Consider the following 22,121-nt stretch of genomic DNA (forward strand, 5'->3'; position numbering starts at 1 on the left):
GGTGGGCAGCTGTGGATCCCACGCTGAACAATGAGCTTTGTGAAATGCTGATATTAATACAACTGTCGTTTCAGACAAAGAGGCCAAATTCAGGGAACGAGGCTCAGCGAAGAGCCTTTCGGCAGCAGTTTGTCGTCCTGAGAAGCCGACAACATGCTTTCCTGAGGCAACTGCACAAGCCACTTGCAGATATGATGGCGTGGAGACATGTAACAGACTTTCAGAGCTGTGCAATCTCCCTATGTAGACAGGCGGTTCTGGACCTGACAAACTGCGTGCCAGGGGACTACACTGTAACACAGTGCTGGGATGACCAGCAATGGGAATAGAATTTCCCTATGATGAAGAAGGCCACCTTCCTGGAACTGCACAAGAAGCTTGCCCCAGCCCTTCAGTGCTAGGATACACAGATGAGACCTGCTCTAGCATCCAGAAGCTGGTAGCTATTTAATGAAGCTGGCTACCTCTGGGGTCAGTGGCTAATCAGTTTGGTGTCAACAAATCAGCAGTCAGTGCTGTGGTGATGGAGGTCTGAAGGCAGTAATTACTGTGGTTCACCCCTGGGGGTGGAAAGCTGCAGGCTTTGGTGGACCACTGATGGTGGCTACTGGGCAGAGTACATGATGCCAGGGTATTCTGACGATCAGGCCTTTTTAAATTGGGACAATTGAAACTTCATTCCTCCTAATGATATGGATGTCTGCGCCCATGGCTATTTCTGGGGCTTTAGCTTACCCACTACTGCAGCGGTCATGCAGCTGAACGCTGATGCCTAGCACCTGGCAGAGGAAGGTCCAATGACATCTTGAGCAATGGTGGTTGTCACTCCCAGAACACATAAAGGCAGCCTTACTGGATCTTGGGAAAGGGAGGGACAGATGGATGCTGGGGCTGTGTTTGGAGACCAGGGCGGGATGGGGGAATGGTATTTGCCACACCTGAAGGCAACATAAAAGCAACATTACCTAAAGCCTTCTCTCTGGGTACCATGAGGGGGAGGCTGGATGCCAGGACAGAAGTGGGCCACGGTGATTTCCACACCCAGAAGGGAAGCTACAACTGGCTTTCCTAAAGTTTGTCTTCCACCACACATCATTCCTTTGTGCACTTTGGTCCTACACAGGCAATGTCAGACCCCTTATGTCATATCCCTCCTAACCAGAACAGCAACAGTGACTCACGTCCTTCTGAGGCTGAACTGATGCTTGCTCTTGTGTCACTTCTTCCCTTTCCCATCTGTTCCTCCATTTCCTCCCAGAGTAGCTGTGGCCCACAGTGGTGAGCGCTTGCTCCACCTCAACAAAGATTGCTGTGACTGGCACTCGCCTTGATTCTGGGTCCTCCTCAATCTCCTCCACATTCAGTCACCCATGAACTTCCCCAGGGCCCTTGAGCTGTCTAGGATGTAGACAGCCTTCATATTTGGGGGCCCGGAGAGTACCCAGTCGAACTGCTTGTAGTCTGGTGAGTTCTTCAGATTTTTACCAGTCTGGGAGTTGTGGTCATTTGCCTGGAAGTACAGTGTCTTCAGGGATTTGATCTTGTTCCAGCACTGGTGGCCAGTCTAGTGGATCCCATCCTCAGACAGTTTGGATGATACATAAATCTTGCTGGCATCACACGATGACTGCCCAAGCAGTTCAGTGTCAGCCTTAATCCAGGAAGCCACACACTGGGAAGAAGGTCTCCCCCAAACACCATCTGACTGAACAAATATAGCAGAGCAACAGATGCTACAGTTACAGAGAGCCACATGCTAAGATAAGGCCCAAACGTTGAAGTAGGGTATTTATACTGGGTGGAGATAACATCTGGTCAGGATGAAGCAGGGAGGTGGACACAAGGATTACCCCTGAGAGGGAAATTGGGGGCTGTCGGCATTATAGCTGAGTTCCCACTGCATTATTAGCTCAGGCTTCAGTGGCATTCAAGCCAGTTTGAGCTTAAAGCACCATTTAACTCAAAATATAAGCTAGAGATTTTTGTGTGTGAGAGAACATGACTCAATGTCTTGTTGAGAACAGTACTCAATATCTTGTCCATCAGATTGTTGTATGTGGCCTTCAATGCTGAATTTCCTGCTCTGCCATTTTCTCTGCATTCCTATCTTTGCCTGTTGTCACTACGGTCTCTAGCCTGATATTGGTCCCTAGTTTGCTTTTTACTTCTTTGAGTCCCTGGCGGCTGCTTCCATGTTTCTCATGCCATTTGAGCATTCTCTTTATCATTCAGCTCTTTGGGGGTGGGGCTGGGGGGTGCGAGAGGGGTAGAAACCATAGTCAAAGAACGACTCTAAGCTTTTCTTTTCTCTTTTTGTTAAGCCTCCAGGAATGTTTAGCCTTTCCTCACATTGCTTTTGCTTAATTATTCCCGCCAGCTTCATTCTGAGACTACGAGATGATGGTCAGATCCAATTTAACCTCTCTGGAAGACTCCTGTTTTATACAGTGATGCTCAGAATTCCTCCCTTACCATCACAGAGCCAATTAGAGCCTTCAGCTGGTGAAGTCTGTGTGCAGTGGTTGCCGCCACTGATGTGTCATTCATAAAGTTGCATGGTGGCCGCCCAGATGCTGCAGTCTCCTTATTCTGAGACATTACGATAAATATGTATCGTAGCAAAACTGTGACATTGAGTCTGTTTCTATTTTTACACCCACTACTGTCTACATCTGTTTTACTGCATTCTACATCTCATCTGTTTCTCATTCCCTCTGCTCATCCATATCCACTTTTATCAGCTTCTTTGGGCTTGAGTCTCCTCTCCCACCTGGCTTACATCATTGTAACCCCGTTGCCTTCATTGGAATTACTTCTCATTTACATCAGTGTCAGTGACAGGATTACCAGGCCCTTTGCTTTCCTCTCCCTCTCACATCTTCTCACCTTCTTCATGCCTTCTACCCTTGGAACGTCTCGTTACTGATGTGCTGAGCACCAAAGTCCTTCTCCACCAGATAACCCCTTAATACCCACTTCTTACCCAAAGCAGTCCTGTGTACCACAATGTCGCTGTGCTTTCTTGCACCATGTATGGTATTTGTCTAGTATAGATTGTATGGTCGGCCAGTGAGGGATTTTTCTGTTACACATTCTGTAAAGTACAGTGTACACTGACAGTGTGCTATAACATGCAGAAGTTTCTCTCTCAAGGATCAGTGGAATTCAGCAAGAACCAGTGAAATGTTTTATCAAAATATATAATATGGGATGACTGGAAATAGAGGGCCCATCTGCCTTTGAGGCAACCTGACCTTTTAGGCTGAGATTTCCTAAGCCACCTTTTCCTATGCCTTTTACCTCCCTTTATGGAAGCCAGGAGTCTGGTTTCACAACCAACTTGACTAGGTTTTGTTTTCTCAGACAATGCCCGCCACAGATCCACGTTTCTATTTCAGTCAGTGTAAAGCTGAAAAGGATGACGTACATTGTGTCCCAGGTTACCAGGATTTCCTTAAAGGACAGAGGTCTGGTCTACACTGCAGACTTATGCTGGTATAACCATGTCGCTCAGGGGTGTGAAAAATCCACATCCCAGAGACACGTAGTTATACTGACCTTAACCCCCGCATGTAGGCAGTGCTATGTCACTATGACAGCACCAACATGGCGTCCACCTCTTGCGGAGGTGGCGTAATTATGCTGATGGGAGAGCGCTCATTAGGGTAGCTGTGCCGATATAGCGCTTCTAGTGTAGACCTATCCTTAGGCTCCCAAGGGCCTACGGTTTGGATCTTTAAAGGTGTTTAGGCATTGCTGCGCTGAGTGTTGCAATGTCTAACTGAAAATCCTAAATCAGTTAGCATTGCAACACTGAGCGCAGCAATGCCTGCCTGCCTTTAAAAAGTCTGGGCCTACGTTATTTTTGAAAATGGGACTTGGGGTAAAAATTTTCAAAATCCCCAATGACTTTCAAGGAGATGTAAGGTCCTAAATCCCTTAGGTGCTCTTGAAAATTTTATCCCACATTTATAGTGTATGAGTATCTACTAAAGCCTTGAATCTCCAACCACTTAAGCATGTGTATAACTCAATTCACATGACCAGTCACATGGGAAAAATTATGCACATAAGCGTTTGCATGATTGGGGTCATAAGGCCTGATCCTGCAAGGTCTGTTAGTTGTGGTACTTACTGTTATGAGTGGTTCCATTTGTTTATACCTAATAGTAAGTGTTTGCAGGCTCTGGACATGATCCTGAGCCCTGGAAGTGAAAGGAAAAGGTCCTATTGACTTCAGTGGGACAGGATTGGGCCCTTTGTCCTTGAATTCCCAAAGTCCTGCCCTACCATGTATTAGCCTTATGTAAAACTTGGATAAAAGTATGTAGAAATATATTTGCATGTTCTTTACTTAAATATAGGCTTGATAAATCAATGGCCTCTTACAAATGATATTTCCACGGAGTATATTCCCATGTGCCTTTTGCGTATTTATGATGCAGTAACAGGAGAAACAATAAGAAACATAAGTTTAACATTGAAATGGAAAACTTGTCCTAAAGAGTAAACTTTGATTTATTAGCAAAAGCCCTGGATGAAGGGAGTCTAATCTGTTGTCACAGGATATGCTAAAATTTCCTTAACTCTTGTCATGATCAGACACAATGCTACCTACAATTCTGACATTTTCTCGTAACAGAAAACAAAAGAGAGCAATAAGCACTTGAAGGCAGTAGAAAGCCCGGAGCTATTAGCATGTCATTGTCAAAGACAGAAATAAAAAACACAAAAGTTAAAGGATTCTGGAGTGTAGCAGAGACCTCCAGACATGAGTCAGACACTAAAAATGCCCAAACTCATTTAAAAAGCTCTTTGTCATGGTCCAAAAAAACAACATTTTTAGTGTTTTTCCTTTTACTTTACATCCCGCTATTGCAAGTACATGGCTAATTATGATCTGAATGATATCTATTATTCCTGTGTCCTTCTAGATTAAACCGGATGTGTTCCAAATATGGCCACAAGCATATGATAGAGTGCAGTGAAATCAAAAGAATAAGATAATTCTGTTTTAAGGGTTAATGGTATTCACTCCCACTCAGTTTGAATCACTGGACAAAAGCACTAGTGTTGCCTATTCTAGGCAGCTGTGCTGAATAGTAAAGATTTGGAGTCCTTTGTAGGAAGGAGAAAAATTAAGTCTTTGTAAACTTTTTCTTTAGTATATTCTCCCAAACACCCATGCGTAACAGTTAAGACATTTGGAGTTGCAACAGGCTAAGGAAAGTTTGCACAGATAAACAGAGTTATTCTAAATTTTGTGCCTACTAAGGTCTGAATCACAAAGTGCCGTTGCATTTCATTTAAAATGTATGTGCAAGAAATCATTTTCCTAACCAGGCCCATTGTGTTTTGTGGGATTTATTTAATCACATGAATAATGATAATATAAAAGATAAATAGCAAAATGAGCTAGAAATGATTACCTCACCACCCTCTGGTCTAAACTACTATGACCTTACAGAAATTTCGGAGTGATCTTGCTTTATGAGAACATTTTTGCCTATATGAAGCCTGGTTCTTGACTCATTTACACCGGTTATAATCTTGCAATTTCATAGATTTAATTTGTTACTCCTGATTTACACCAGTGCGAGTGAAAGGATAATCAAGCTCCTACCCATTAAATTATGTACAGGCATATTGTTAAACCATCTTGACACTCTATGCTGCTGCTCAGGGGCTCCTATGATGAATGCATATGAAACTTAAATAGAGAAACTACCTAGTGGAGATTACAGAAACCCCCTGGATTGTGCGGGAGAGGTGGCTTGGTGACTTCTAACCCTTGTAGACTACATGAACCATCAGTTCAAACCCTGCAAATTTGACTCCGCCTTCCTTCAGTCACTGATAGTGGGACTTACATTTAGCTACTGTATGTGTGTGTCCTTTAAATCTTAGAAACCAGCATATTATTGGTCTGTGTGGATGGTCAATGTCCACTTAACCACATGGTTCAGCCCTACTGACTTAATAATGATGTTGAGCATGTGCATAAGAGTTTTGTCTTGGCCCCTTGTTATCTCTAGTCCAGCGTTTCTCAAACATTCCAAAACTTACGTTATACCATATTCTAAATCTAAGGTTTAGCATCAAAGCTGATTTTTAGTTGAATGCAAAAAAGCCCTATTTTAAAGGAGAAAACATGCATTCCCCACCCTAAGCCCAGTGTTTCTCTGAGCACTGAATAATGTCCATGTGGGCTGAGAGCTTTTCCTGCCTTCCCTGGTGTGTAGCTCTTCTTTCTTCTAGATATTTCAGTCAATACCTCATGTCACGATTCAATTTGTTTATTAACAGCACTGAAGACAATTTCCATTTAAAAAAAACACCTGCTGTTTTAAAATATAAATATATGTTAGGCTAGCTGTAATTATTTTAGAAGGAGGAGTGGCTGTGCTTTATTTATGAACTGAGTTTGAAGTACAGATTTGCCAAACCCTGGACACTTTAGCATTCATGACACTATTATTCAACGACATAAATCAGGATCAGATACGTGCTGTCTGAATTGATAGCGGGTATTCTGACTGAGAAAAATGTTCTGTGCGTGGGTGCAGGGGCCCATCACATGGAGCAGTTTGCAGGACCAGGGCCTTAGACTATAAATACTTTGGGTCAGAGACTGTCTCTTACTCTGTCTCCGAACAGTACCAACTACAATGGAGCCCTGACCCTGACTAGGAATTCTAGGAGCTATTATAATACACATAAAAATGAAGGATAATAGATATATCTGCCCCATCTTACGATTCTTAAGTACTATAGGGTATAAATGGGCCAAATCAGATCAGATACAAGTGGCTGCAACTCTTCTGTGGGGTGGACGTCCTTGCTGCTTGTAATTTGAATGAGATATTTGTATCTGACTATAAAAAGTTCTCACTGAACAGAATTACGGGACAAATACTCAAAGTAAGAACCCCAGGCCAGATTCTCAGCCTGTGTAAACGGTGATGGAATGGAGCTATACTACTTGATGCCAGCTGAAGATCTGGACAGAGGGATGTTTTTGTAATAAGAAATGGTAGCCACCATAAGGGCCACTAATATCAGCCTCCTAATTAATGGTGATTCCACACAAATTAGATATTTATAAGAAGTCATAACTGTGTGGCCTAAAAAGCTCAAATATTTTCTTTATAGACTACATTTAGAACCAACTTTTCAGTAATACGTTTTATTGGACTAACTATACAATATTGACAAACAAGCTGTCTGGGTATAGAAATCCATTCTTTGGAGTCAATCCCTTCCTGACCTGGAGGGGAGTTTTCTACATCCCTAAAGCTTGACTGTCAATATTGCAGCATTAGTCCAATAAAAGGTATTAGTCGAAACTTGACTCTACATTTTGTCTCACCAATAAAGGCAAGTAATTAAAAATATTGAGTTAACAGGACACACAATATCGTGATGCACTAGTAGCCACGTTCTTCAGAAATATTTACTGTTTTGCCTCCAAAATACACAGTGAGTAAAAACAAGTAAGAGAGGTAGGCTTAAGAAAACAAAAAACAGTTTCCAAGTGACATATACAGAGGAGCACAAACAGTGAGGGGAGCTAAACCATCATCCTTCCCCTAGAAATGCAGATAGGTCAGTGACATTTCCATAAAGGATTTAGGGCCAGATTCTGACACCCACACTCTCATTAATTATTACCAGACCCTATAAGCAGTCCCTTTGCCATCGGCAGGACTACTCATGTAGTAAGATGCTACTCAACACAATTTTAAGCATACTGGAACATGGCCTTTAACATGCTCTAGGTTAGACTCTGGCATTTAACCACGGTTCAGAACCATTACCAAGGGTAGAGACCGCTATTGTCCCTGGCCCTTGAATGGGGAGTACAAGGGGTTGGACTTGGAAGGATCTTTGTGCCCTCCTCCCCCCTTCCCTTGTGCACCTTCAGAAGAACTAGGGAAAACCCACCCTTTGTTCTGAATGGAAATTTCACAGCTAGAACTGTAATTTGTTCATAAGTACATAACAGGTGGTCTGCTAAAGCCACTGACCAGTACCAGGATCGTCTCACTGTTTCCTTGTACTTCCTCTGTATCTACCTGTTGTGTCAGTCTTATTCTTAGGGTATGTCTACCCTGCAGCTGGGCATCTCCTTCCCAGTTCAGGTAGACAGATGTGCGAGCTCTGCATGAACTAGCATGCTAAAAATAGCAGTGTAGCTGCGGGGTAGCACGGGCAGCTGCGGCGCGCAGGCTAACCATCTAAGTATGAACCTGCCCGGCCTCCCGGGATGTATCCTCAGGCAGCTAGCCCAAGCAGCTGCCTAGCTACACTGTTATTTTTAGTGCTCTAGCTCGAGCAAAGCTAGCACTTGTCTGTCTATCCGAGTTGGGAAGCACACACCAACTGCAGTGTAGATGTACTCGTAGATTATAAGCAACTTGTCTTTGTTCTCAAAACTCCTGTGAGTCAGCTCTCTGACCCCTGATATGTTGGCAACATGAAAACTTTTCTAGATTCTGAACACAGGCCAAAACATACCGATTTTTTTTTTAGAGATAGGCCAAATTATAGCTCAGGATATGACCCTCGCGAAGATGTGGGGAAGTTGGACTCCAGATGCAGATTTTGTATTGAACATTTTGTCCTGGGACTGTGTGTAGGATGGGCTTGGAACCAGAATCTAAATGCTGCCAAACTTAGGGAAAGCTTGGATTCCGATCTGAATTCAACAAATTAGGCCTTTCCCCAGCATTTTCTCCCAAACCACAAAATTCTGCCAACCGTGCTCACTCGGAGTTGTACCTCGCTCCAAGACTTGTCTCATTGAATGACGATTTTGGAGCCCTGACTTAGGAGTTTTGAGCATTTAGGGTTGGCAGTATGGCAGTAGTAGGACACTTTTCTATTTACTACTGAGAACATTAGCACTAGTGCTGTATGAAGATTTTGTGGTTGAAACAGGCATAAAATATTTGTTTTGTATTTAATAAAATGAAAGAGTGACAATCTATTTCCTTCCTCTTTGCTTTATGCTTCCTCCTTGTCTGTTTCTGCTAGCAGGATGGATCCAAGTTCTTTTTACACCATGCTTTACTCATTGGAATCCAGATATTAGGCTGTGACAGATTCTTTCTTGTGGTAGCTTTTGGCTTCTTTTTTCTTTAAGTTCTTTAGATCTTTGTACTGCTGCCACTTCAGCTGCCTCTGGGCCTGTCATGTGGCTGTGGGATTGTGCTTCTGAATTTGCCTGGTTCTCTGAAACGCTTTCATTCCTAAGTACTGTACTTTATCCAGTATTGTTGTTTGGAATAAAGTGTTATTCTACACTGAAGATGGCAGTTATACTTCTAATGGTGGAAAGACAGGGGTTTCCAGTGCTTGGATATGTATGCTAAGATTATTATTAACATTGATATTGAACATTTATATTCCAGTAGCAACTCAGTCAGAATGGGAACTTCGTTGTGCTAGGTGATGAACATACACGTACGGAGGAACAGAAGGGTCAACGGACTAAGGCTGTAATCCTACAAACACTTATGCACGTGCTTAACTTTACACACGAGCAGTCTCTTTGACTTCAGTGTGTAAAAGTTAAGCATATATATGTTTGCTGGATCAGGGGCTTATTGAGTATGTTCTCCCATATACAAGTTAGATTCTGAGCAAATTTAATGATACTTTTACCTAGACATAAATGATACCTATAAAAGATCACTTGATCCTTAATTCTTTCTTACTAACCTCTTAATTTAGGTTTCAGAGTAGCAGCCGTATTAGTCTGTATCTGCAAAAAGAAAAGGAGGACTTGTGGCACCTTAGTCTCTAAGTTGCCACAAGTCCTCCTTTTCTTTCTCTTAATTTAGGTAATTATTATTGTTATTCCAAACTCTTGTCCATCATCCTAGTATCTGGGCTCAGTTTCTATAGAAGAAAATAAGGCAGAAATGTTTCCTGAGAATAGTGAGTAAATACATCATGACAATGTATTTAAACTTTAAAAGACAGAATGGGGGTAAACTATTATTATTGATGCATCGTAAGTTAGCACGGTGCTAAAATTTCATATTTTTAGAAAAATGGAGAACTAACACCTGATATTTATTACAAGAATCACATTAAAAGAAAAAGATGTGCCTGTCAGATTCTATTTTCTTATGGTGTTTGGCTTTAGAAATGGAACTGAATTATAAAGGAGGGTGTAGAATTAGGATCTTTACCACTACCGTTGGAAAATACATGATGGGTTTTAAAATAATCAGTAGAGCAGGGCAACAAAAGAATAGAAGATACGTGGTATCTTTTTTTACTCTGTTTTCAAGAAAAGCTGGACATCCAAATATTAGAATACACTCACAAAAACTCATTGTTACTAAAACTAATTAGTGTTCTGCTGCTTAATGCAAAAGCCTACATGATGTCTTGACCTTTTTACACATTGTGTCTAAGGTTGTGCCATAAAACAGAGGGAAGCAAAAATGCCTCCAGTTAGCCTCAAAGCCTTAAGTAGTTCAATTGATTGTAACAATACAGGCTATGTATGGGACTTGTATAAAGGTACGGTTTATTAGATCTTGATTACAAGGAGCCAGTGAATTAAACTAGTCATGCTAGCAAACCGTTTTCACTAGAATGACTGCCATTCTGTTTTGGGGTAATCCTTCTTGTTTTAAAAAAAAAAAAAATATATATATTTATATATATATATATATATATAACAGAGATTAAAAAGATAACTTTGAAAATTAATTGCTTCAGGCCCTGTTCCTGCAAATCCTTCCTCACATGAGTAGTCCTTACTCATGCAAATACTAACTAAAAGAAGTAGGATCAGGACCTCTATGAGATTAATAGGTAAATATTTTTCAAATTGATCTGATTTTGCAAACGTTATTCAGCGATGCTTTGCCATCGGCTAATTCAGTACGATGGGAAATAGACAAAAGTATTAAAAAGAAGTCTTTTACATATAACTGGAAAATGCAGTTTATTTTTTTCCTCTTGATTTTCCTAGAACAAAACAAAACTAGGGCCCAGTCCTGTGAAGTCATAGCAACCTTACCTCCCATCAAAAATCACTCGGGATTTTGGATGTTCAGCACCTCTCAGGATCAGATCCCCAAAGTATGCATATTCCAGTCAAACTGCAGTGAATCAAGTAAGATTAGGGTAGGATTTTCAACAGCCCTCAGCATTGGCCCGAATGCTTCTGTTGAAGTCAACCATAAAATTCCCATTGACTTCTATGGGAGCAGCGTTAGACCAACACTGAGCATGTTTGAAAAATCGTACTCTTAATGTATAAAAAAATAAAAAATAAATCAACCAAACAGAAAGAAAACAACTGAAGTAAAATACTTAGGAATAAAAATAAGAAAACATGGAAACGGTTTACTTTAAATGTTCACTCACAAGCTTGGAGAGATATTGAAAATGTTTTATAGAGCTGAGAATATGTTTCTTGTGCTAACATAAGATTTGTTCCAAGGCTTTTACTGGAGAAAGAAATCAGAGATGTGCTGCTGAGGCCAACTTTTCAAAATGGAGCTGGCAAATTTCACATTTATTTGAAAGACACACACTTTAGAAATTCTGTCAGAAGGACTGTAAGTCTATCTCGTAAAAGCCTATGAATTTCTCCTTGCGTAGGCTACTGAAAGGAACCAGATGGTTTATTCAGATGTTCTTCTAAGGCCTAAACTTACATCCAGGGCATGTAAAAATCTCTCAGGGAGTTAGGATTGGGCCCATAGAAACATGGCCATTTGACTATCGTGGCCTGGTACAACAATAACACTGCATACAAGGTATAAGACTATCATATAACGATAGAGGGATGGAAAATATTCATAATAAAATGCAAAACAACTCAAATTCAAGGGATTTTTGCATCTTGTTCCATACTTGTGACATGGCAAAAACCTTGTCACACCATAATGCAATGTGGTGCAGCATACCTAGGAGAGCCTGTGCTCTGCCACCTTATTCTCTGTGCACAGGCTGAAAGGCAAGACTGCGTTAGGGTTCTGTGGTCCCGGCAGAAGCAGAGCACCCGGCATTATTGATTAGTAACAAAAGTCTCTGTTCTTGCTATTATGCAGATAGACAATCTGTATTTATGAATGAGATGGATGTCAAATATTTCCACTGAAATAGGTTTGTTGGCATAAAACAATGTGTTGCTAATTGACTTAAAATCAACAAGTGCAGTGACTTATTTCATTCTGTGAACAATAAGAACCTGATTTTAAATTTTTAGACACCTAATTTGTGTCCAAGTCCTGCCCTGCTGTGCTCAAATCAGCATCAGATTTTTAGGGGCCAAAAGGTCAAATTTGGAGGTGGCTTCCATACCTACAGAAAGAAGACCTGCAGTTTAAAATGGTGGGTCTGCTGTATGGGTTACAAAAGCTGCAAAGTCCTTGTACATCTGGGATGTGCGCGCACACACACACATGCTTTCCATGGCGAGTCTATACAGCACCATTTAGAGTAGGAAATTCAGGGATGTGGCTAGAGGGTCAGTGCACTGTGAGTATTCACATAGCCGGAAAGCTGTGGGAGAGGGAGCGGCAGACTTCCTCTGTTACTCATTCTAACACCTTGACATTGTGCCTGTGACTTGACTATGCAGTCACTTTGGCCTGTTTTGATCATGGGGTTAAAATATCATCTCCCCCTCTCAGACTCCCTTATTGTTTCCCACCAGCAAAGTTTTTCCCTGTGGAGTTGCTTAGTTACAGGCTCCGGATTTGAGCACATACGTGTGGGATTCAGATGGCAAATGGAGCCACCCAGGTCTGAAAATTGGCCTGCCGGCCAGAGTTTTACTGACTGATTATGCAGCCCTCAGTTTTCCTTACTAAGAATTAACCTCTCAGGTCAGAGAGCCCAAGACTGACCAAAACAGAAGGTAATATTTGCAATTTTGTAATGCACTGGGTTGAAATGAATTGTTTGTTAATTAAAAGGTACTGCAAGCCATGCCAAACCCTCCCCCCCCCCCTTTTTTTTTTTTTTTTGTTGTTGTCTGGAGAGTTATAACAATCCTTTTCTGGCAGTTAGTTTTAAGATCATTAAATGATCCTCATTTGCAATATATTTGCAGAAGATTACAGCCCATCTAAATTGACCCTGAAGGAAGACTTATTTCATTAATGGGCTGTCCTGTGCTAATGCATAAAGCTAGAAAAATATATCTATTAAATTCTTAATGTGTAAATGATGTTTCTGGCTTTCTTCTTAATTACAAAGCAAAATGAGCCTGACGTGCACTTCGGCTAGGAAAAAATGATCAATTTAATCCATCTTCTAGGAAAAAACTTTTTTAGTGAGTTCCAAAATTCCAGATATTCTCGGTTGAAGACTGGAGCCTTATTACTTTGTTCAGTAAAATGTGCCAACACAATATAGTTTTTCCCTAGATTCCAATGAACAGAACCTCTCGACATCAGTGTGGTTTACTCAGCATCAGCTAAGTTTCCGAGGAAAAAATTATTCAGGAGCTTTATGTGCTAATACAAAACATGGATGAGCAGAGATTTAAAAATGAATGATGCCATGCTATTACTGGCTGATAGGGTATATGCAGAATATGAACACAGTGTATAGAAAGAGATTTACTGTACATATATATTTTCAATGTACTGTCTGCACAGAACCACCTAACTATGCACTATCACCACAATGTAATTCCCAGAGAAAAAACTTCATTAAACTGGAGGTAAGGTAGTAAACACATATCAATAACTTAAGTGGGGAAAGAAAAGTAATAGACTGCAGTTTTGCCAGTAAGTATCTGAATATCAGGAAATTCAAAGCTAAGGTTACACTTAAAACACACAAACAATGGAAAACATGGAAATGTAGTTTAGGTACCTCAAACAATCTATTGTCTTTTCCCATTCTTGCCACTTTGTGTGCCTTTGAGTATAAAGGAGATAGGGTCTCTATGACAAATAATCCCAGTTAGCTGACATGTTAAATCCAGGATATGTCTAGTTTAGCCAGGAACACTGGTGGCTGAAGACCTTTTAAACTCTGCTGACATTTAAAACCATGTTGTCCAGTTTACACAGAATAGTAATCGTATGAGCATGAAGGGTTTAAGATGTCTGCAGATACAAGTCTGATCGCTGCGGATAGTATAAAATGTCAGTAAGATTTCCAGTGCCTGCCCTGAAGGAAGTTTATTACTATTTCTTTAGATTTATACAAAATCTTGATGGTTGCCCATCCTGGGCTCTGGGCACCCATCCATAAATTAACACACACAACACAAAAGGCCATCTCATACATTAAATAAATATCCATCAAACATCTCCTGCTTTGCCTGAAAGCCTGACAATAAAAAACAACACTGTGGACACTGCAGTGGTTTAACAACTCTGGGCTCTCGGGGGTTCCACCGGGAACAAGTTTCAAATGCAAGGACACTGCTTTGCTGGCCACTCCCTCGTGCTCATAGCAAGGTGTCTCCTGCCAAGTACAAGAGCCCTGGTAGGGGAGACAAAGTCACTGGAGCAATGGAGCCTAGACTGTTTAGGGATTTATAATCTGTAACCAGCATCCTGAAACTCACTGAAATGTGATGAATACAGATTACAGAGCATGACCTGTCCTGCTCAGAAGACAGGTGGTTGCACACTGCACTAGCTAAAGCTGCTATGAGGTCTTCAAGAGTAGAACCAGGCACAGTGAGTTGCAAAAGTTGAGACAAAGGCACCCTTTGAAGAGCCCAGTGTATTTTATCCACACATTGTTGCAGATACTCTTCATCAAGTAGGACCTGTTCAACCCCAGTTTACTATTAGCAGGCATATCAAACATTGTGGCTCAAGGTTACTCTGATATCTCTTAGGCTGCATCCACGCTAGCAACAATGGGACCCATCATTCACCACTCATACCAGCAGTGCTGGTCCACCAGTGGTAGGAGCCACAGTGTAAACAGTAGTAAAAACATCTGAGCTCTGTCTATACAGCAGCTTCCACCATTGCTACTGCTAATGGAGCTGCATCCGTGGGCACCAGCAGGGAAACATGGGTCCCAGTTTTGCTCAAGTAGACAAGGCTTTACTCCTTTCTCGGAAAGTAGCTGTTTCCGGCTGTCACTGTTTAGTCTTTCAGTCAAGTATTGCTATGGAGAAGTTCTGCGCAATTATACAATACTAAACCAAAGTCCTGCCTTTTTAGAAGACAAAACATACCTCAAGTTTTAAATCCAAGCATCCCAAAGTCTCATTTTTTATTTCTAATTTCTTTCCATTTTCAATTACCCCACTTAATAAAATAAACCACTACCCTACTTAATAAAATCATATGTTGGTATTTTTAATTGCATATTTTACTCTTGCACAGATTCCAGGGAAGGCAGATACAGTTCGCTCTACCTATCCAGCTGGTCCATTTCCTGGCATTTTTCATGTCTTTTAAAATGTCTTTTCACATCTTTTTATGTCATCTGTGTGGTTTAAAACAATCTACTGGGCTATACGTAAATTAGTCTTTTCACTTCTATCTACTGGGAAAACAAAAATGGTGTGAGAACATCTTTAGAGTTTATGCCCTTGATAGGTCAACCAGAGTGAGGCTGAAACTAAAGAAGTCCTACTATGACCATGCCAGCGGAAATGAAAATTATACCACTTGTACTAACAAGTACATTTCCAAAGGGACTAGAGGTATTAGAAGACTCTAAACAGATGCCTCTGAACTTAAAATACACTTAATTCCAAAGGCTTGTCTTGTAATTAATTTACCCAGTATAGAACCTATGAAGAGAATGTGTGGCAGAACGCTGCATCACTCAGCAGTTTGCAAACTTCAAGGAGCATAAGATAAATAATTTAATTAAATAAACATTCACAATCATTTTTCACATTCATTTCTGTCAGGATCATGAGTCCATAGTGGTGAACGTCAAGGAAAACATTCTCCAATTTATCGTTTAATCTCCGGCAAGAAAAATATCCATCTGCTATAAAAGGAAAGTGCACACATAACCCACATCAAAAGGATATCACTCATACTTTAGTTTCAGTTTTTATTCACATTAACTTGGACTTGCGGTATGTAGGTCTGTAAACAGCCTATTGAACATGTGAAGCTTATGACTGACTGTTTTAGTAACACATATTTGAACCAACAGCTTTAACATGCCTCGTGTTAACGCAGCTTGTATGTCATTAAGAACTACCAACTCTCAGCTGTTATGTGAGAACTGACAGCTGTATTTTTCTAGTATTAACTAATGCTGTGGAAAAAAAATGCTAAGGTTTCCTGAGCTTCGGTTGCAAATTTGTTTTAAATATTCTCTCTCTGCTTTAAGAAAGGATAGACATATTGATACAGCAAATTGCTGCAAGCCACCCACATTAATCAGAGGCAGGTGCTGATTCCCCTACATACGTTCTCCACTCTTACTTCCGCTGTTTGGTTTTGTAGTGTGATGAGTCAACCCCACTCAATTTGACCTCATCCCAGATGACACCAGATACAAGCTGGCCTGATCCTGCAAAGCCCTGCATAAGAGAGAGAGAGAGAGAGTGTGTGTTTGTGCGTAAATCTGACTCTAGTGGCAGTTCCATGTATAGAAGTTGTGCAGGTTAGGAGTCTGTAGTTTTTAATAAAAAGAAAAGGAGGACTTGTGGCACCTTAGAGAGCTTCATAAGCTACTAGCTGTAGCTCACAAAAGCTTATGCTCAAATAAATTTGGTAGTCTCTAAGGTGCCACAAGTCCTCCTTTTCTTTTTGCGAATACAGACTAACACGGCTGCTACTCTGAAACTAGTTTTTAATAATACTTAGACTTGTTAAAGCTGGTAGATCTAAGAGCTGCAATAGTTAGTTGCATGGATTGCACAGAAGAACATTAAAAATTCAACCTCGAGTAAAGGGATAATGGCCCCAATTTTCAAATTTAGATGCCTAAAATTAGGCCCCTAAGACTATGATTTTCAGAGGCCCTAGGTACGTAGACACCCAATTTCCATTGAAGGTAAAAAGTGTTGAATGCCTAACTTTGATATGAAATTCAATTGACTTTATTCTGCCTCCAAATTTTCAGTCTGCCACAGTGCTTTTTACAGAGGTGTAATGTTTTGCAGAAGTTGCCAGGAGAAATGCTGGAGTTGCTATCAGCTGGCTAAGAGATAGTGGGGATATCCGGGATCCAAAAGGCAATTTGGGGAGATAGGGTTTGAATTCCTACTTCCCTACCACAAGAAAAATTGACAATAACTAGATGATCTCACTGCATCCTGTCCCAATATCTGAAAACTATGGATAAGCACATTGGTTTCTACTGAGCTGTAGTGAAATATTTAACAGTATTGATGTTTATATGGGAATTACTAGGTTTCAGAGTTAACAGTCTATTAAGATGAATTGGAGCAATTCACACTTCTAGCAGAGACGTTGTTTCAAGATTTCTTCAAACGCGGACAGACTCCACTACATTGATTAGATTCAGTTCATACTTTCAAGGTTTTCTCTACAACTTTTTTTTTTTTAAATGAAAGCATAGATTCCTACCACAATTCTGCTCAAAAACTGGAAATTATGTGGGCATTTAGGCTTTATCTTCACTGCCAAAAAGAAAAGAAAAGATATTTTCCCCCTCAGTGTAGCTACTTGAGGTCAAACCCACGTGGCATTTACAGTGTCTTACAGTGGCATTTACAATAATGTCTTGTTTCCACTAGGATTTTACATCAAAATAGCTATCTCCGTGTAAAAATGCATCTTTTTGCAGGGAAGACAGACTTCAAGAGCCATGTAGTTACCTTATACACAGGTCCCTGACACTAGGTTTAATTATATTTTGTACTTTATCTTTCTAACCATGGAAATACAAGAAACAAATAACAAAATGCATAACACTATTTAAAATTCAGTATTTACAATTCTCTGTTTTAAAATATAACTTTTGGGACATACCAAATTGGTATAGCGCACTGAACAATTTAGGTTGTTCTTTCTAGATTTACGATCAGTGCAACAACAAATCTGGGGTGTTCCAAGACATCTGGTCAGGTTTCCTGGACATTTATGATTGATGAATGCTTAATAGCAGACAAAATATAGTTAAATCTTTGTGTTTGGCCTTCTTTACAATTGCATGTGCAGATGCATTGGGCTAAATTCTGTGCTGTCTCAGGGCCTGATCCAACTCCACTGAGGTCAACAGGAGTTTTTCCATTGGAGTTAATGGGAGATGGATCAAGTTGCTACATCCCAGATAACTATATTAAAAATCAGTACAGTTGCACAGGTGTGAAATAGTGGCAGAATGTGATTAATTCAGTATAGTTATAAAATAATATACTTTTCAGGCCACATTTTGAAACCAGCCTCAAAATTTGCATGGGCAAATCTTTACATATGCACAAGTTAGCTTTACTTGTAATTATGCAGTTTGGTTTTGCATGAACAAATAATTGTAAAGGGAAAATTTATATGTAAAATTTAGGAGGCTGTCTGGAAAATGTGTCTTGGTGATTTGAAGGGGTACTATGTTCCACATGTGTTGAATTTCCCTTTGTCGTCTGCATTGCTTTATCTTTGTCATTCTGTTTTTTTAATTTCTTATTTTAAAAATTCAAAATTATAACCAAAACATTCATTTAAATTTTTAATTTTGAGCAAAATAAAGGTCAAGTATTGATGAAAATCTCATCCTATTTTTGACCAGCTCTGCTTTGCATCTATATTATTTAATTGTCTCCCTAAAATAATTCATTTCATTTGTTTGCTCCTCGTTCTGAAAGGCTTTCACCCTAAAGGCCTGATCCTAGAGACAAACATTTTGGCGAAGGAATCTTCAGGCATTTTGATACATTCTCCAGTGATGAAGATGTGCAGATACCATGGAGGTTTGTGGATACCATGTTGATTGGTAGATAGCGCTATGAAAATTCCCTGGTAAGGATCTCTTGTGATGAATATACCATCTTCTCCACCTCAGAGATGAAATGTTCCCACTGATATTAGATACTTTTAAAATTCATGAAAGCTCGCACCCCATTTAGTTTCCAGATTAAGACCTAACTCTGTTCAGATGCTACAAAAGCACTGTCTGAACTACACATCCTTTGACATCTTTGCAGGTGTTCAAGAACAGTAAAGAAGCTAAATATGAGGCCTGTGCCAGCCGTACGTCAGATCATTTAGATTTTACCTCACTATAACCAGGACTAGGAACCACAACAGGCAAAGTGACTGTGTTCCTTGCATTATTATAACAGAAAAACTATGAATGATGTGAGTTTCATGCCTTTAGTAACATTACAAAGAGCAATACAACTGTAGATCTCTAGTAAATCCTGGAATAGGTTTTTTTTCAGAGCTTCAAAGCATTGAGTTTCAAAAGAATCTTGTTTATTATCATCCTAATCTCTGAGATTCAATGTAATGTTTGTGGGGTTAGATTGGTGTACAGGTAGGTGTATGTAAATCTCTCTTTTTTAATATTGTGTATAATCAACAGAGTTCTCCACTCTACTCAGGGGAATTTTACAAAGATTTTTCATTTTATGCTACTGGGCTCTTGAAATTAGCAGATGAAATAGCATCTAGGGTGAGAGGTACAATATTGGGAAATTAAATTGATTGACTGATTGATAAACCATAGTCCTGGTTATTATTTTATTTTTCCTTGCCAGGTATTTTGTAAAAAAATATATACATTTTGTGTTCACTTCTGTTTGTTAATGCTTTGATAAATCAGACATTTTTAGTATTCTATCAATGGCAAAAATCTAATTGCTTTATTGTATTCTGATTTATTTCTTTCCTTACTTTCTTTGCATCTGCAGCCCAACAAATGAGTCTCTAAAGAGATATATGTTATGATACAGTGTCAGTGAAATTAATCCTGATCAATTTTAAAGTTCACATTTTTATTTGATGACTTTCCAGGGAATCACTAAAACTGAGATTGACTCGCTCTCTTCTTTTGTTGGTTAAATATTGTTGTTTGAAAGCACTGAATACAGCAGAAGAAATAGATCTCTTATTTCAGTTCTAACACAGTTGTGTGTCTATATAAGACAAAGCAATATGAACTGATGGTGTTTTATTAATTTATAAATAGATACCAAGTACTATTCATTGCTGTCACCAATTAAGGCTTCTAAATACAGGCCTATCCGTGATAACTGTTACAATAGAAGTCCTCACTTATGTGAGTAGCTACATTTGGGTTGGGGCCCATCTATATATTTCACTTGGCATAATAAATATACATGGCTCTTTAAAAAACAAACATTCAGAAAGGGAAGTTCTCTGCCTCAAAGAGTTTACATTTATGATTCCAATTTTGCATTTCATGTGCATCCAGATCTGCCACTGAAGTCATTTGGAGCTTGGGTTACAAATGGAAAACAAGGGATGGGTCACAACTGTATATTTTTTAAACAGTTTGTTTGCATTTTTAAAACACTTTTAACTTTGCCCAAAAGAATGTAGTTGATCGGTGGGGTAACAAAGCCCATGTATAATAACCATTCAAAAGCATAAATCACAGAATATAAATCTGACTGTGCATGTACTTAGCTTTTTCTTTTCTTTTTCTTTTTTAATTTGTCAAAAGAACTCTGGTTTCTTTTAGGTCCTCATTGTAAGTGGCGATTTTGACCCAAAAGAAACAAAAGACTTATTGTTTTGGTTTCTCTATTCCTGCCTTCTCTAAATCAAAGAAGATGGGGAGTACAGGAGTTACGGCTCTAAAAAGGAAATAATGATATTGTCTGACGTGCACAACAAATCAAATCTTAAGCATTTCCCCTCCCACACCCCGCCACCTCCTGGCTTGCTAAAGTTTAAATAGCTTACCCAGTTTCTGCGGTGAAGCTAGATTTTTATTTTTTTACGGTTAATGTCAAACAAACACTTATTTCAGGTGCAAAGCCTCAGGATATGTTAGTGAAAATAGTGGCACGGCTGTTCTATAACTTACTGCCCACTAAGTGGGTGGGAAAAGGGTAGTGTGACCCTTTTACCCTTCCCACCAGTCTCCCTAACAGCTTTGGCCTTTGGGTCAGCTCAATTTCCCCTCCACTGAGTGGCCATTACTGTGCTGTGCCGTGATAAATGCTTTTTGTAAGAGACTGCATTGCCGGCAGCAAGCGCTAGGGAAGTAGGTAGCCTGGGCCAGACAGACTAAGCCAAGAGACAGATAAACTAACATGCCTCCTCACTAAGTGCCTGTTACCTAGCAACATGTTGGAGATCACAAAAAAATGAATAGACCCACAAACAAAAGTGAAAAGGAGCTAAAAAAGAGTAAAAAGTCTATGGGGCTCAAAGGTTAATATTCTTCTATCTAATTACATACTTTCAGAAAATTGCATTTTAACCTTTTCGAAGATTTCAGGACAGAGATTTCTTTGAAATTAAAGTAGATTGCATTTGTATGAAATGGTGGGGGGGAATTAAATGCAGAATTATTTCTTTCTTTCCAACATCGCCCCCAATATTTTTGCATTCCCTTGTTTTTTCTGCTTCCGTCAACCCATTTCTAACTAGTAGGGTGGTCCAGAGCTAAGACAACACCCAAAGAGTTGAGCAGTTTAAGCCATTATTTGTAATAATATTACTTTGCACTTTTGTAGTATCTTCTATCAGGAAGTCAAAACACTTTACAGCTATTGGATAATTAGTCTTGCATCACCCCTGTGAGATAAGTATTGTCCCCATTTTACAGATCACAAAGAGGAGAAGTAGCAATATGCTCCAAGTCGCTTGGTGAGTCATCTGGAGAGCTGAGAATAGACCCCAAGACTTCTGGATTTCAGTTTTGGTGCCAAATCATTAAACTAAACTCAACTCCCTATGCAGTTCCTTCTCTTATCATCTGCATACAACCACAATAGGCTTCTAGCTCCTGGCATTCCAGCCCTGCTCCCAAATCAGCCAGACCCCCCAGTTAGATGAGATGAGACAATCTAAAAATTGAAATGCAATTTGAATGGACTGAAAATGCAGAATTGTGCAGTATGCTAAAACGCCACCGGAGTATCTGCTTTCATTAGGTGTTTTGTCTATGCTGCTCTGTGGTCACTTTTCAGAAACAAACCCTTCATATAAACAAACTTGGGGAGGCAGAGCATGATGCAAGCACTGCTCTTTACTCTGTCTTCC

This window comes from Natator depressus, chromosome 8 (genome assembly GCF_965152275.1).
Source record: "Natator depressus isolate rNatDep1 chromosome 8, rNatDep2.hap1, whole genome shotgun sequence".
In the NCBI taxonomy this organism is placed as follows: domain Eukaryota; kingdom Metazoa; phylum Chordata; order Testudines; family Cheloniidae; genus Natator; species Natator depressus.